We start from the raw sequence: 16,322 nt of genomic DNA, 5'->3' as shown, positions 1-16,322 counted from the left end.
ATTCTCTTTCTATAAGCTCCACTCTAGTGATTTCATATATATGTATGATTTAAAATTACCATCTCTGTCCAGATGGTTTTCCTAATCTATATTGTCACTAACAACTTCCCTCTTTAAGTCTCAGACCCACAGTTCCAAATGATAACTAAATATTTGAATGTTTTCACCTAGATAAATGTTAATACCTAAAACTCAAAATATCCAAAAGTTGGCTTACTACTGTTATCTTCAAATTTTCTATAACTACTTGTTTAAATTTTTAAAATCCCTTAGGTTCATAAATACATGAGTCATCCTTAAAATCCTTACTCACTCTCAAACCACACTAGACAGTCAGAATTTATTATTAATTTGATCTCTAAAATTTTCTTTATCTCTATCTATCTCTATATCTAGCTCTAGCTCTATTTCTATATCTATCTCTAGCTCTAGTTATAGTTCTATCACTATCTCTACCTTTATCTCCCCATCTCTTCAAGTCCATTACCACTATTCTTATTCAACTGTCTAATACCTCACACCTGAACTTACTAGTAATACCTTAGTCACCTAACCTCCAGTGTGCCCCCATTGCAATCTGTTCAGTTACAAAAGTAGAGCTACAGCCATTTTGCTCAATGCCATGTGATACCTTATGTGGCTTCTCCTTGTCAAATGAATGAAGTCCAAATTTCTAAGCCAAGTATTGAAGTTCTTGTAGTCTGATCCTAACCTACATTTTCTAACTTTATCCCCAACTACTTCCATCACATACTCTATATAGAGTATAGCCAAACTACTTGTCATTCCACAAATCAGACACTACTTCCCTGCCTATGTTCTTTTCTTCTAAGGAAAGGCCTTTCCACATCTTTGTTTTTTGAAATCCTAGACATTTTTCAAGGGTCATCTAAAGTTCCCTTTCTCCATATAGTGTACCGTGTTTCTCCTAGACAAGTAGTGATTGCTACTTTGCTTGACCCCCTAAAATCTTATTGCATGTGCCCATATTGCCTAAATAACAATTATTTATATTTGTGAGTGGTCCTGCTACTCAATTAGTTAGCTTCATGACTACATGAGTTTAAGTTTATTTATTCCTATACCTCCATAACACCTAACACAGTACTGTGTACTTAGTAACAGCTTCACAATATTTGAAAAATAGATGTCTAATTACAAATGGATCAGATATTTAAATTTAGAGCTTTTCCCTGAAGAGCTTTAAATACTTTAAAGGCATTATCTCACCTCTCAAAAACATTCTTGGAAACAAAGCAAAGGACAGTTATCATTATCTCTGTGAAGGACTAAGAGGCAATGCAATTTACTAGAGTTGGTGGCAAGGCTGAAAATACAAGACAGCTGATTACTAAACAAGTGCTCTAATCCCTCGACCATGCTTTCTCCAAAATTAAATTAATTCAGATTAAAATAGAAGTAAATTTTCATTTTCTTGGTTTATCCAAGAGTTAGCTTTAATATCCGCATTTCCCTGGGTGGATTGTAGCTTAGAAATCCAACTAGCCTTACTTCTTCCTCTACCCTCTGCCCACTGGCAGTTCTCATTCTTCCCTGTCACTTGTGTGGAAATGCACTCTGGTTGATGTCCTTTCTCCTGGTTGTTTTACTTTTGATGCATTTGCAGTTGGTGATCTTGTTCAATTTCTTTTCTCTTTTTTTTTCTTTTCTGTGGCCATCCCTCAACTTACCTGCACTAAATTTTACATGTCATGGGTGGCCTCACATATTGGAAAGCAGAAAATGGCTGCAACTGAAGGGAGGAGAGGGGAGGATAATGACTATTTTCTACAGAAAGGGATTAGATCATTTTTTAAAGATGTCATTTCCTTTTAGATACAGAAGGTTGTTAGACTCCCCTTTGTGTCCTTTATCATTTAAGGTCATAGAAAGAGTTGAAAGAAGTTGCTTTCTGGGATGATAGTGAAACCTGAGCTGTTGGGCATCATTTAGACATTAAGATCATGAATTACTATCACTAGTGTAACCAAGACGTCCATGGGGCTGGATCATGATAAGCATTATAGTATGGTAACATAATACATCAGCTTTAGATTGAGCAGTAAAAAGTAGGAATTGGAGAGACAGCCATTAGTTTACATGCCCAGTCTTGAGCACACTGTCCCAATGTGTCAATATTAATGGTCGATGGGTATGTGTGGGTGTGTGTGTGTGTGTGTAAAACATAATTCCTGATAGCAGAGTCCTCTGAATCATATGATCTAGGCCATACCTCTACAATACCAAAAACCAGTTGAAAAGAAAATAATATTGAAGGCATTATTAATTTTTTGGGTTTTTTTTATACCAAATAGCTGGATTGACTGTTGTGGTTTTTCTCCTTATTTGATTGTTCTGGGAATATATTTTGAAATACTATTTATTAATTTTTATAAGTATTCTACCTTTTCTTACAAGGAAAGTATTCTACCTTTAATTTTTATAAGTATTCTACCTTTTCCTACAAGGAAAGTGCCCCCCTACCTACTTACACTTCTAAATCATAATCTAAATTTGGAGCACTTACAGGAAACTTTCACCCCTGGAGTATTAACTCACATCTAATTCTCACTGTTGTGTATGACAACTATACATGCAAAATAATTCATCATTTATTCTAACCAAAATATAATTATGCATTCAATCTATAATGCCCACCACTTTTGCCAAAATTCAGTAAACTGTGTTATGTAAATAATAATCATTAATAACATGACACATAAAAATATGCTTTAGGTAATGATGAACCTTAAATTTCATGAATTATTTCAACAGAAGAATATGAACTTGCAGAAAAATAATGGGGGCAAACATCTTGTTGCACTTGTCTTTTCTTTGTCCTCATTGGTATCACAAAATCTAACTTAACTGAGGATTTCCCATGGAATTTCTAATTTGTGACTATAGCAAAATGTAATTTAAAGAAGGATGACCAAAGGTGATTAAATAATATAATACAATATTAAGTAATTTGTGTGACTTCAATTTAGACAAGACTTCAGTACTTCCCACACAATAATAAAAAAAATCATTTTAACTTAAAAGAAAATAGTTAAATAACAGTACATTCACTTTAATGAAAAAGATCAAACAAGAGTAGCCATTTTTATTCAGTGGTATAAAAATACTAGTAATACAAGATGATAATTGTGAATGTAATGAAAACAAAAACAGAGCTGAAATGGCCATCCTATATAATAAAGAGGTAATATGCAAATTGACAATCACTCCAACACACAAGATGGCCACCCCCGTGTGGACACAAGATGGTCACCACAAGATGGTGGGCAGGGGAGGTCAGTTGTGGGCAGTCAGGCCAGCAAGGGAGGGCAGTTGGGAGGGACCAGGCCTGAAAAGGAGGGCAGTTGGGGGTGATCAGGCCTACAGGGGAGGGCAGTTAGGGGTGACTAGGCATGCAGGGGAGGGCAGTTGTGGGGAATCAGGACTGCAGGGGAGGGCAGTTGGGGGGAACCAGGCCTGCAGGGGAGGGCAATTAGGGGTGATGGAGCCAGCAGGGAAGGGCAGTTGGGGGGGACCAGGCCTACAGGGGAGGGCAATTAAGGGTGATGGGGCCAGCAGGGAAGGGCAGTTGGGGAGGACCAGGCTGGCAGGGGAGGGCAGTTGGGGGCAACCAGGCTTGCAGTGGAGGGCAGTTAGGGGTAATTGGGCCGGCAGGGGAGGGGGAGCAGTTAGGCATTGATCAGGGTGGCATGGGAGTGATTAGGGGATGATCAGGCTGGCAGACAGTCAAACGGTTGGGAGCCAGCATTCCTGGATTGTGAGAGGGATGTCCGACTGCCCAGTGGGATTGGGCCTAAACGGGCAGTTGGATATCCCTCAAGGGGTCCCAGATTGGAGATGGTGCAGGCTGGGCTGAGGGACACACACCCCCTGTGCACAAATTTCATACACCGGGCCTCTAGTGGAAATAATGAAAAGTGGCTGCTTCTGCCAAAGTATGATGAACTGATACAGATTGTACAGCATCATTATTATCAGAACCGACATGTATAAAATGATTATAAATTAATGGTTTGTCTTACAAAATCATATGTTATAGATTTTTACTAGTATATATATAATCACTTGGAACAAAGGACCTTTAAACAAGTAAAATTATGAAATTAATTTAAAAATTTATACAGTACACACAGTATAAATTTTGAGATAATTTTTCACATGATAAGGATGAATTTATATCCTAGACATTTGAATGAGCGGACTTCATTATACACAGTTATTACTATTGCCTGTGTGACAGATTCAGTCAGCCTTACTCTAAGTACCTTAACAGTAAGTTAATCTAGGAAAGGTTACAAAATTGGAAATTAAATTTACCACAGGTTATGTGATTGGTTCCAAAAGCTAAAAACTGAATTGGAAAGGTTGTTGCTCTTATAAATTTACATGCATGAAGTACAAACAGCATGCTAGTTTAGCAATTTGTGCAATTCTCAAAGGTTTTCCTTCAATATTTCATTCTTTTCGCTTGATAATTTGAAGACTAGGAGTGTAATTTTCCCAGAGTGTGTTAAATCATTTTGCTATGTACTTGAGAGTTCTGTAGATCCTTTCTGTTTGAAGTGTAGCCATGTACCCATCGAATGACCTTTTCTTTATGATAAATATTGTGTTCCTACTGTTTTGTTTTCTATGTTTTTGGCAAGCTCAATGTGTGACAATTGTCTATTAAATGTGTCTCAGGCAACTAAATTTTCTGTCCTGATAATATATTCAGAAAGTTGTTAGTATTTGTGCATAGTATGGTTTTGGTTTACTCATGTTTGGCCAATACTAAAAAATGCATTGAAATTCAGTCAGAAGAAAAGGAAAGTAATCATAACTCTTTGAGAAAATACCTTATGTTAATGTTGATACCAAGATTACATTTGTATGAGCAATAGATTATGTCTACCTACATAACACCAAAACATCTATATGTTTCCAAATATCCAGATATTGTGTATTGCTTAGACAAATATTGCAGATAATTGACTGAACTGTTTACCCTCAGTTAACATGAATAGATTACTATATTTTACACTCTGGAGAGGCAGTCATAGGAAGTCAGAAGATAGCCCTAGCCAGTTTTGATCAGTGGTTAGAACACAGGCCTATGGACTGAAGGGTCCCAGGTTCCTTTCTGGTCATGGGCAAGTACCTTGGTTTTAAGTTTGATCCCCAAGCTTGTTTGGGGCATGTGCGGGAGGTAACCAATCGATGTGTCTCTCACATTGATGTTTCTCTCTCTGTGTCTCTCCCCCTCCCTTCCACTGTCTCTAAAAATCAATGGAGGAAGAAATATCCTTGGATAAGAATTAACAAGAAGACAGAAGGTGGAGCATGAGATTGTATAGAATGATTAGATGATACCTATATTTATTTGGTGTGCATGCAATTTCCAAAATTTATTGTTCTCATTTTTGTTTTACCTTTAAAATAACAATTCAGCAAAAAAAAATCATTTTCCTCTCAAAATCCTATTTATTCTTTTAGAATAAAGGTGTTGATTCATTTCAAAACTATATGATGTCAGGAAGTAAACAGTTATTAAATAGTTACATAAAAAGTAAATAGATTTAGATATGGCCTCTCTCAGTACCAATGTATTTTAAAAATAGAATATATCAATTATAAATATTAAAACCAAAAGAAAATTTTCAACTTCTAGAGTCAGTTAGAAAGAATTTATTGAACAATTATATGTAATTAATTCATTCTTTCACTAAACATGGATCCACTCTATGCACTAGAAACTGCATAGGATCAGCACGCAAGTTGAATCAAATAGTTTTTGCCTTTAAGTAAATCACATTCCATTAGAGGCTATAGAAATGTTAGCAGTTAATAAGAGTAAGGTAAGTGCTAAAAGAGGCATGTGCAAAGTGTTAATAAGACATGAATAATGGAGCCACAGTCTTCCTTGGGTGGTGGGAAGAAAGTTGTAAAGAAAAGTTTGATAGGATAAATGTTTGTGCAAAATCTTGAAAGAAAATTAGAAAAAGAACAATTTAAAAATCTGAAAAAATACTAAAAATCCCTCCTGTTTAGAGGTATCAGAGAGTATCAAGGAAGACAGAATTAAAGTACAAAATTCAAGAGAAAAGAGGAAAATTGCCTTTCATATGTTAAACATTTTACCTTTCATTCTCCTCAAGGAATTTGCTGATTCATAAGCGGCATGAATAGAGAGGTTGTTAAGCTAAGCAGTAAGGTAGAAGTGGTCACTAAGAGTCTGAAGAGCTTTTCAGCAATCTTATAAAGCTGAAAGAAAAAATAGTTGGAGCTCACAGCTCCCAAAGCAAGTGATAAGTGACTGGCAAAAGTCCCAAAGAAAATGGAAGACCAGAAAAGTAAGCCTGACAGGTCTAACAGATTTTTTCTCAGGTATTCATCAAATTGTAAATGGCAAACGTAGATGTGGAGAAACCTAGCAAAATTTGACAGTTTAGAAGCTGAAACACTAAGAGTTAGAATTTGAGTAAGGAATCAGAACCTCTCTAAGTAAAATGGAATAAAATATTTACTATATGTGTTGGATATAGTGCAATTGTGGGAGCTAATGTTGAGGATAATAGAAGGCTGACTCCTCTGTATCTGGGGTAGGCCTAAAGTTGCTAAAGGTCAGAAGGGCCAGAATTTGAGAAGAAAACAAAGCAGGGCAGAATCAGAGCAGATTGTAACTCACAAGGACTAACAGAAACCCAAGAGGAAAAACTGAAACCTGTGTTAGTCTATCACTGCCTTCAAATTTATCAATGTAGGTGACTTGCAGAAGGAGCTGGCAAATTTTGTCATGGAGCTGCAAGTATGCCTAGCCCAGGACTCAGAAAAGCTGAAGGAGATCTGGTAGGAGCTGGAATAGCTGCATGCTTAGCTGCTGCTCTAAATTAACAAAGTGAATCAGCAAATTGGCCACAATGTGCGTGAGCTTCAATGGTGCCTAGACCTCTATGCCTACACCAACCTTGAAAGCATTACTTCCACCTTCTGAATCTCATGGAACCTTTTTTTTTCTAGAGGTCAATGCTAACTTAGCATCAAATAGTTAAGAAAATTCTAAGAAGTATAGTTCCTCATTGATACAGTACAAAACCACCAAAGGCTGACCCTTCTCAACTTGGAATCCATATTTGTCTTCTGTTTAAAAAAAAAAAAAGCAACATAGTTCAACTATCCTTTGTACCACTGAAAGCACATTAACCAAAATAGGATACTTATCCATTTTGGATGATAGTTATTCTTCTTCTAACTGAATCATACTCCCTGCATTAAGCAGCTCGGGCTGCCATAACAAAGTACCACAGACAGGGTGGCTTAAAACATAATTTTTCTTGCACAGTTATGGAGGCAAGATGTACCAGGTCAAGGTGTCAATAAGTGTGGTTTCTTGTGAGACCTTTATCCTTGGTTTGTAGATGGCCACCTTCATACTATATCCTCATATAATTTTTTCTCTGTGCACATACATATTTGGAGTCGTGTTTTCTTCTCAATTTTTTTCTTTTTTATAAGGACATCAGGCAAATTCATTTAGGGCTAACCCTAAGGGCTTCATTTAACGTCATCACTTTTTAAAGGTACTATCCCAAAAATGTACTGGGGGTTAGTACTTCACCATATGAATTTTGGAGGGAAACAATTTAACTCATAACACCCTCTATGCCTTTGATATCCTGTAACTTAAATAGTGAAATCTAAGGTTAACTACTATTACCATATCTTCTCTTAGATGGTAGAGGAATAGGAGAGTAATAAAAAATTGGTTAATACATACACAAATATATTCATATCAAAATTGGGAAGAAATACTCATAATTATAATAGTGTTCTTTTCTGTAACAGGTCATGTGGTTATAGAAAGTATTTATAACTTTCTACATCCATTAACAATTACATATTTCCTTTGTCCTCAATGAGCACTTTGACTGGTTCTTGACTACTGGAATAAGTGATCTAAGACTTCATTCCTGAAGTGTTGAGGCCATTAGTAGTCCTGCCTACATTGAGTTGTTTTAGTTTTTGTTAACTTTTAAAATAGGTCTGTATCAGAAGATATCCTGCATCAGACACATTCTTCTTTATTCTCCTTCCTATAAAGGAGCAACCCAAAATTTTTTCTTGGCAGTCAGGATCTACCACCCCAGCTAGTATAGTAATCCTTTTGATTGTACATTCACTGGCATCAGAAGTTCAAAGGGGACTGGTGTCACTCTCTACTTCTAATTTAATGGAAACATTGTTGTTTCCTCTGGTGGATACGGTTTTTTTGGGGGGGAGGGGAGACTAAGACCTCTAGACTAGCAGAGCCTAAAATGATGGGGAAAGTAAGCAAAAGCTTTGCTTCTAAATTACTAGGGATAATTTGGTTTTTGTACCCCTGAATTTTGTCTATGGGGGAAAAAAGGTCATATCTTAGTTGAGAGCATAATTGCATCCTAGAGAATGTTACCCTTACCACATAAGGTATTACCACCCAGATAGAGTCATAACTGAATCTTCAAAGGGCTGTTCCACTATTCTATCAACCTGGTTGCTTCAGGGTATTGGTAAATATAATAAGACCCAGAATTCCATGACCATGAGCTCATTGCTATATTTCATTTACCATAAAATGAATTTATCAGAAAAATATTCCTATTATAATTTGTACACCATTTCTTTTTTTTCTTTTTTTCTTTTTTCTTTTTTAAAATTAATTTCTTTATTGATTAAGGTATCACATATTTGTCCTCATCCCCCCATTCTCATCCCACACCCCTCCCCACGCATGTCCCCACTCCCCTGTTGTCCTTAACCACTGGTTAGGCTCATATGCATGCACACAAGTCCTTTGGTTGATCTCTCCCCTTTACCTCCACCCTCCCCTACCCTCCCTCTGAGGCCCGACAGTCTGATCCATGCCTCCTTGTTTCTGGGTCTGTTCTTATTCATCAGTCTATGTTTTTCATTATTTCCCCTAGATGAGTGAGATCATGTGCTATTAGAAATACACTTATAAGAACTGAAAATGAGACAAGCAATAATGGTTATGCTGACAGGCAAATGAATCAGTCTGAAGTGAGTTTCTTTCTGGGCCAACAGTTCTTTGAGACCCAATTTCAATGTCACACAGTTCCTTATGTGTACATGTCAGCAATGACATTTCAGTTCTGGATGGTGGACAAATGGTGGTAATGCAGGTCCGACTCTCTCTGGTTTGGTCCTGGGCAACCTGCAGTGATGCACAGCTGCTAACTGCTAGTATGGGGAAGGCCACATCAGCATCTTCCATCTCTGGACTGCTTCTCTTCTGTCTTCATGGCTGAAGTAGTCCTGTCGATTCCTCTCTGTTGCTGGAATCCACATGGTCTCAGAGTTGTTTTCTGAAAATATACAAACATATTCTCAACCAAAAGTTAATAAAGGAATATTTTCTATAAATTTGACTTGGGATCCTATTTCATTTTTTGCCCAAATGATTTTCTTCTGGCTTGTTTTGACACCTTGTGTGTTTTTCATGGGTGTCTTGCTTTTAGCCTTACAATTAATTTTCTAAAGTATTAATTTTCTAGATATAATTTACTTACAGGATATTTTTCCTTACATGATATTCTTCTACTATCCCCCCCTTTTTGATTTAAATATTAGGAGGTTTTTGGAAATTGTATAATGTAGTCTTGATGGCTTTTACATTTTAATTTTTTGCACTATAATATTACTGTTTTAGGTTCATTACATGGTGCTCAATTTTATCATGAGATGAAGTACCAATAAAAATTTTAGTTAACACTTTAGGAACACCTTTTTGTCCAGTACAATTAATTTTTCTAGAATATTTGCTTGTTTCAACTAGCCAATTTAGATTTGCCTGAAAACTTGACTACTATTTTACTGTCAAATTTATTACTCTAACAACAATCTTATTTTACCCTGTAAATATTAGTTGAAAGGATTATTTGCCTTCTTGAGTAGGTCCTGAGCATTCCTGGTGGTAGGCTGGATTTAGATATCAAATACCCACTTCCCCACACGATGGGTACAAGATGACTGGTACCAGGGATCTGTCTCTCGTCCAGTGGGATGAACTGAGCCCTCCCTGGAGTAGAAACCTGGGTTCCCCAAGATATGTGATCAGTGCTGGGGCCCCGCCAGCAGGCGAGGGGATCCCAAGGCAGGTGCTGGGCTTGGAGGCCATGGGGGCATAGGCTACCAAGGAGACAGAACCTCACCTCACATTACCCTGCTTGGCCCTGGAGGATGGCTGGTTAGCCAGAGACAGGTAAGATTCCTCAGGGAAGGAACAACTTAAGACAGGCACAGTCACAGAGGGGCCATCAGGAGAGAACCTGGAGGTCAACAGAGATGGGGCACAGACCCTCATCCCCCAACTTTGCAGGGTCCTGAACACTCACCCCTTCTGAAGGAAGTCTCCTGCCCCCAGGGCTGCTTAACGTCCCATGCCCAGCTGAAATCGGGACCCGGGTAACAGACAGAGACTTGGCCGACAGCAGCTGCCCTCTCACTCCTACACCATTTCTTGTAATGTTTCTGTTCTCTTACTGTTTTCCCACCCTCGCCCCATCATCCATCACTACTGACCTACAATCTCTTAGTATGCAATAACTGTCTTATTCATTTTTGTAACATTAACATATATACCCTGAGATTATGTACATGTTCAAAGGATACTGACTGAATAAATAATAAGTAAGTCGGCAATATCAAATTACAACAGAGAGTCCAAGTAACATAGGGGCAAACATTATAAAAAGAAACATTTTGATGGACTAAAAAGATCATAAGAAGGTAGAAATAAAGAGGTGAAACAGAAGGAGAGTGATCTCAGGATGGCAAACTCCCTTACTAGTTATATGAACTTAGGCCCCTGTTATGGATTGAATGTTTGTATCTCCCAAATTCATGTCCTTAAGCCCTAACCTTTGGTATTTTCAGATGAAGATTTAGGGAGATAATTATGGTTAGATGAGGTCATGAGGATGGGAACCTCATGATGGAACTAGTGGCCTTATAAAAATAGAAAGAGATTGTGTGTGTGTGTGTGTGTGTGTGTGTGCTGGCGCATCCACGTGCATGCAGGTACACATGTGAAAGGTCCTGTAAAATCATAGTAAGAAGGAGGCTTCTGCAAGCCAGAAAGAGTCCAAGCTGGCACATTGATCTTAGACTTCTCAACTTTCAGAACTATGAGAAATAAATATCTATTGTTTAAGCTCTTCAGTTTGTAGTATTTTATTATGGCAACCCCAGCAGAGTAAAAAAGCCTCTATTTCCTTCTATCTAAAATGAATGTAAAAGCTGATAGAATTTGTGAGAACAGTAGAGATAATGTATGTAGAATGCCTAGCCAGTGTTCAGCAATAATAGTTATTATTTCCAGATAGTGCTGTGTAGCTAATATGCTGGCTTGACATATTCTTTCTCCTTCACTTCATTTAGAGTTCCTGTTTGCTCTTTGTGTTGCCATTTGATAATTTACCTTACTATGCTATTCATCTATGCATCTCTTGTCTGCTGACTGTTTGCATGGACTTGTATTATTTTGGCCTGTGTATTTATAAACATTTAATTTTTATTGCCTATCTGAACTCTGAGTAATTACTGAAAAGACTCTGTTTCCCTAATGCTCTGCCTGGTCCCTTTGGCCAATAATGACTTGGCTTGTATTTTGAATCTTTGTGGAAAATCACTGAGTATCTTTTAAAATATATATATTTTATTGATTTTTTACAGAGAGGAAGGGAGAGGGATAGAGAGCTAGAAACATCGATGAGAGAAGAAACATCGATCAGCTGCCTCCTGCACACCCCCCACAGGAGATGGGCCTGCAACCAAGGTACATGCCCTTGACAGGAATCGAACTCGGGACCCTTCAGTCCGCAGGCTGACTCTCTATCCACTGAGCCAAACCGGTTTCAGCTCACTGAGTATTTTTAAGGGAATTCATACTCCATAGTTTCATAAAAACACATGAAACAATATATATTAAAATAAATAAATAATTAAACAAACAAACAAACAAACAAATAAATAACCCTATCTAATAAAAGAGCAACATGCAAATTAACTGTCACTCCACGACAAAATGGTGGCCCCATAACCACAAGATGGCGGCGCCCAGTCCCCTCAACCCCGCTGCTGGAGTGTCTGGTCCTGTTCGCTGGAGCAGCGAGGTGGGATCCGCCGCCGGAGGGGGCGGATCTAGCTGCCCAGCTCTACCAGTGCTGCAGCGTCTGGGCCTGTCAGCCCCACGGAGGTTCGTGGGGACCAAGCGACGAGGCTGGATCCGCCCCCAGACATGGCAGACAGAGCCCGGACAGCAGGGCTTGGGGGCTTCCTTAGCGCAGCAGCAGAGGGAAGCCCCAGGACCAGCAGACAGAGCCTAGACAGCAGGGCTTACGGGTTTCGTTTGCAGGGTGATGACGAGGAAGCCCCAGGCCTGGCACACAGAACCCGGACAGCAGGGCTTGGGGGCTTCCTTAGCACGGCAGTGGCGGGGAAGTCCCCAGATATGGCAGACAGAGCCCAGACAGCAGGGCTTGGGGGTTTCCTTAGTATGTCGGTGTTGGAGAAGCCCCCAGGCCTGGCAGACAGAGCACACTGCAGGGCATTGGGGCTTCCTTTGCATGGCACATGGTGGAGGCAGGCAGAGAGTGGACAGCAGGGCATGGGGGCTTCATCTCCATGGCTGCAGTGAAACCCCCAGGCCCCACAGAGAGCAGAGAACCATGGGAGTGGGCATAAGCCATCAGTAGGACATCCCCTGAGAGCTCCTGGATAGTAGAGGGTGCAGGTTGGGCTGAGGGACCCCCGTGCACGAATTTCATGCACTGGGCCTCTAGTAAATAAATAAAACCCGAAGCAGGAAGGCATGTGACAGACTGACATACCTCAATGTGGGGTTGGGGGGATGAGAAGAGATAAGCCAAATAACGTATATACTTATATGCATACTCCAAGGACATGATCTATAGGGTAGTGAAGACCTGGAGGGGTCATGGGAAGAAGCTGGGAAGAGGGGTGGAACAGGGGGAAATGGGAGATATCTGTAATACTATCAACAATAAAAATATATTTAAAAATGAAAAAAAATCATGGCATGTTGTTATTTCAAGCTGATTCTACCTTAGCATTTACTTTTTTATTGCAAATCCTCTTCCTTTTAGATGTTTGCACTTAATTAATAGCAGTACTTATTGATCTAGATCTCCAGTAGTTCTATTGCTTGCTTCCAGAAACAGACAAGCTTACATGAAACAGTGCTTTAAAACTTTCTGGATTAGTGACCTTTAGAGAATCTCATGAAAGTTAAAGGGATTCATATCACTGCCACTTGTCCAAATGTCTATATGCATTCCCACACAAAATTGTGTATATAATTCTAGGAAGTTCATGGGCATTTTGAAACCCAAGATTTCAACTCCATATTATGAACTTCTGTATTATTCCTCCTTTTCACCCCAACTTATCTTATAAATATTTAAATAAAATATTCAGTTTGGATTTATTAACATTAATTTGTAAATAATCTAAACCCAGGGAATAGTTCAAAGGAACACCAGGTTGAGAAGAGTATGGAAAAGAGTAAGACAAAGGTACTAACTCATGAACTCTGTGCTGACATGATTTCCTGGTCTTTAACAATTAAGGATAAAATATTGCCCTTCTCATGTTTTCCATTTGAACAGAGATGTGCCACAATGGAAAATATTTCAGCTGCTATGTTAATGACTAATAGAGCTTGTTAGCACTGTTACCAAGTTGGGCATCTTACTCTTCACTGATGCTTACAAACACCATTAGAGTGAGACATTGTCTTGGCATTTCTACAGATTAATATATGAGCTATTATTTGACTTTTATTTTCATAATTTGATATAAATTTCACACATATACTAAAATATGTACTGGAATCCCTTTATAATAATGTCCCTTAATGTGGGTTCTCCAAAGAATTAAACTGTAATACTTCTTCCATCATATTTGCTGTGACATCAAATTGGCATCATAATAGATTCTTTTTGGATTTGCATCCTTATGCATTTTCTCGTTCTAATCTCTCATTATAATGGCATCATAACTGGGTCCCTGCAGACTTTCATTGAAGTTATTATGAGACAATGAACATCATGGCAACTCCAGATTAAATTGCACAGGAAATCAACATTGTAAAAGAAACTTAAATAAGGTCCTGATAAGTAATTACTGATTATGTTTAGTGATTATGTTGTTTAAACAACTCTCTTAATTCAAAATGTCTCCCAAGTACAGTATTACACATTACAAAAATAACTGCCTGACTACAGGACAATTGCACTTCGTTGAGTGAGATAATTTTCAGTTGGAGTTTGGCAAAACATCCAAAAGCATACCTTGTGCTTTATTAACTGGAAAGTAAACTAATATTTTTCATTTTTAAGATTTGTAAAATAGCTGGTCTCTGAGATAGCTATGAGAAAAGAAAGCTGCAAATATCACACTTCTACCTGAAATCATCAACTTAGATAAAGCATTCTTCAACCCTCCAGATATAGAAACTAATGAGAGGGATCTGTGATATAATGACCTTTCAAACTACTTACTGATAGAGAGGTGAAAAATGTTAGTTTAGAAGGAAATAAATGGCAACCTTTAATTGTTGTAAGGAGTCACCACTATTAGTATTGTTGAACACCTTTTGTGCAAAGCAATGTACTTAATTCAGTTGATAGCAAAAGATGTGGCATATTCCCCACTTTTAAAGAACGTATGCTCTAATTGTGGGGAAAATATCATAAGCCTTAATAGCTGGTTGTCAATACAAGACTGCCCCACTAAAGACCTGGTGAATGTGTGATTAAGACAACCAGTGCTGCAGTAGAAATTCACAATGGTCAAGTGTATTAGGTTCCTGTGACTATGCTAATAAATCACCACAAATTCAGTGGCTTAAAACAACATAATTTGTTATCTTAAATTTCTATAGAGTAGAAGTTTAATACAGGTCTCACTGGGCTGAAATTAAAGTATTGGGAAGGCTGCAGTCCTTTCTGGAGACTTCAGTGGAAAATTCATTTCCTTGGCCCATGGTTCCTTTCTTCATCTTCAGAGACAACAGTGATGTGGCTCTTTGTCTTTTTCTTCCATAGTTACATCTTCCTCCTGATTGACCCTCTCTTCTGAGTATAAGAACCCTTGCAATTATATCAGGACTCTATTAATAATCCAAGATAACATCTCTATTTTAAGGTCAGCTGATTAGCAAACTTCATTCTATCTGCAGTCATACCTTCTCTTTGCCATTACACTTAACATATTCACAGCTTCCAGAGATTTACATTAGGATGTTTGAATACAACTCAGTTGTAATTAATTCTGTAGCATTCTTTCAAGTCAATAATGTTACCATGGTAGAAGATAGTGGATTGGAATATAAACATTAGAACTAAGCAGATTTAGTTTCAAGTCTTTGTCCTGTCAGCAGTAACTATGTGACCTTGGACAAGTCACATAAACCATTTGATCCTCAGTCTCTCATCCTTAAGATACTAATAAATGTAGCACCTAACTCATAGTATAATGGAGGTTAAAGGAAACAACACATGGGGACTTCTGCTTTCCAGTCCAGCATGTAAGAAGCTTGGAAGTTGCCGCTCCATTGTAATAGTTAGAAAAAAGTTGAACAAAGTGAATAATAAACAGCTCTTCTTAGAAGTGATGTCAAAGAAGAAGATGCTACTGATAAAATTCGAGAAACAGGAAGGCAAATATAAAGAATCACAGTTTACTAAAACTGAAACCCTTGAGCAGAAACTGCTGATGGAACCAATATTGCGGTAGGAAAACCTAAACTGTAATTAATAAATTGCTAGAAGTTAAGCATGGACAAGCCAGAGAGATAAAAACTCCAGAGAACTCAGTCACAGCGGGGCTGCCATGCTTTAGTACATTTTACCTCTAGGAATTTGATCAGGTCTGCACAATAAAAATCAGAAAAATAATTCCCTCATGCTAGTGTTAAAGAGAGTGGGGAAGGCAGCATTTTAAATATGCCAGAACATTCTGTTCTTCTTAATGAGGTCTTCCCTCAAGATAAATTATTTTTATCAGAGCCTAAAATACTGTGAGGTTATCAGAGCCTAACAAACCTGGGGGGAAGGAAAATGTGAAAATCCAGCCATCTCTAGCTATATACACAGGGGGAGAGAAATACCCTACTCCAGCTCACTCTAACCACCCTACCCCACCTAAGAGAAGGAGGGACTGAGAAGCACTTTTGATGTTCACAGTCCAGAGTCAGAGGTTCATTAAAAACTGAGACCTAATTATATGACTATAGAATG

Source organism: Cnephaeus nilssonii (genome assembly GCF_951640355.1).
Source record: "Cnephaeus nilssonii genome assembly, chromosome: X".
NCBI lineage: Eukaryota > Metazoa > Chordata > Mammalia > Chiroptera > Vespertilionidae > Cnephaeus > Cnephaeus nilssonii.
Note: the sequence above shows the minus strand (reverse complement) of the source record.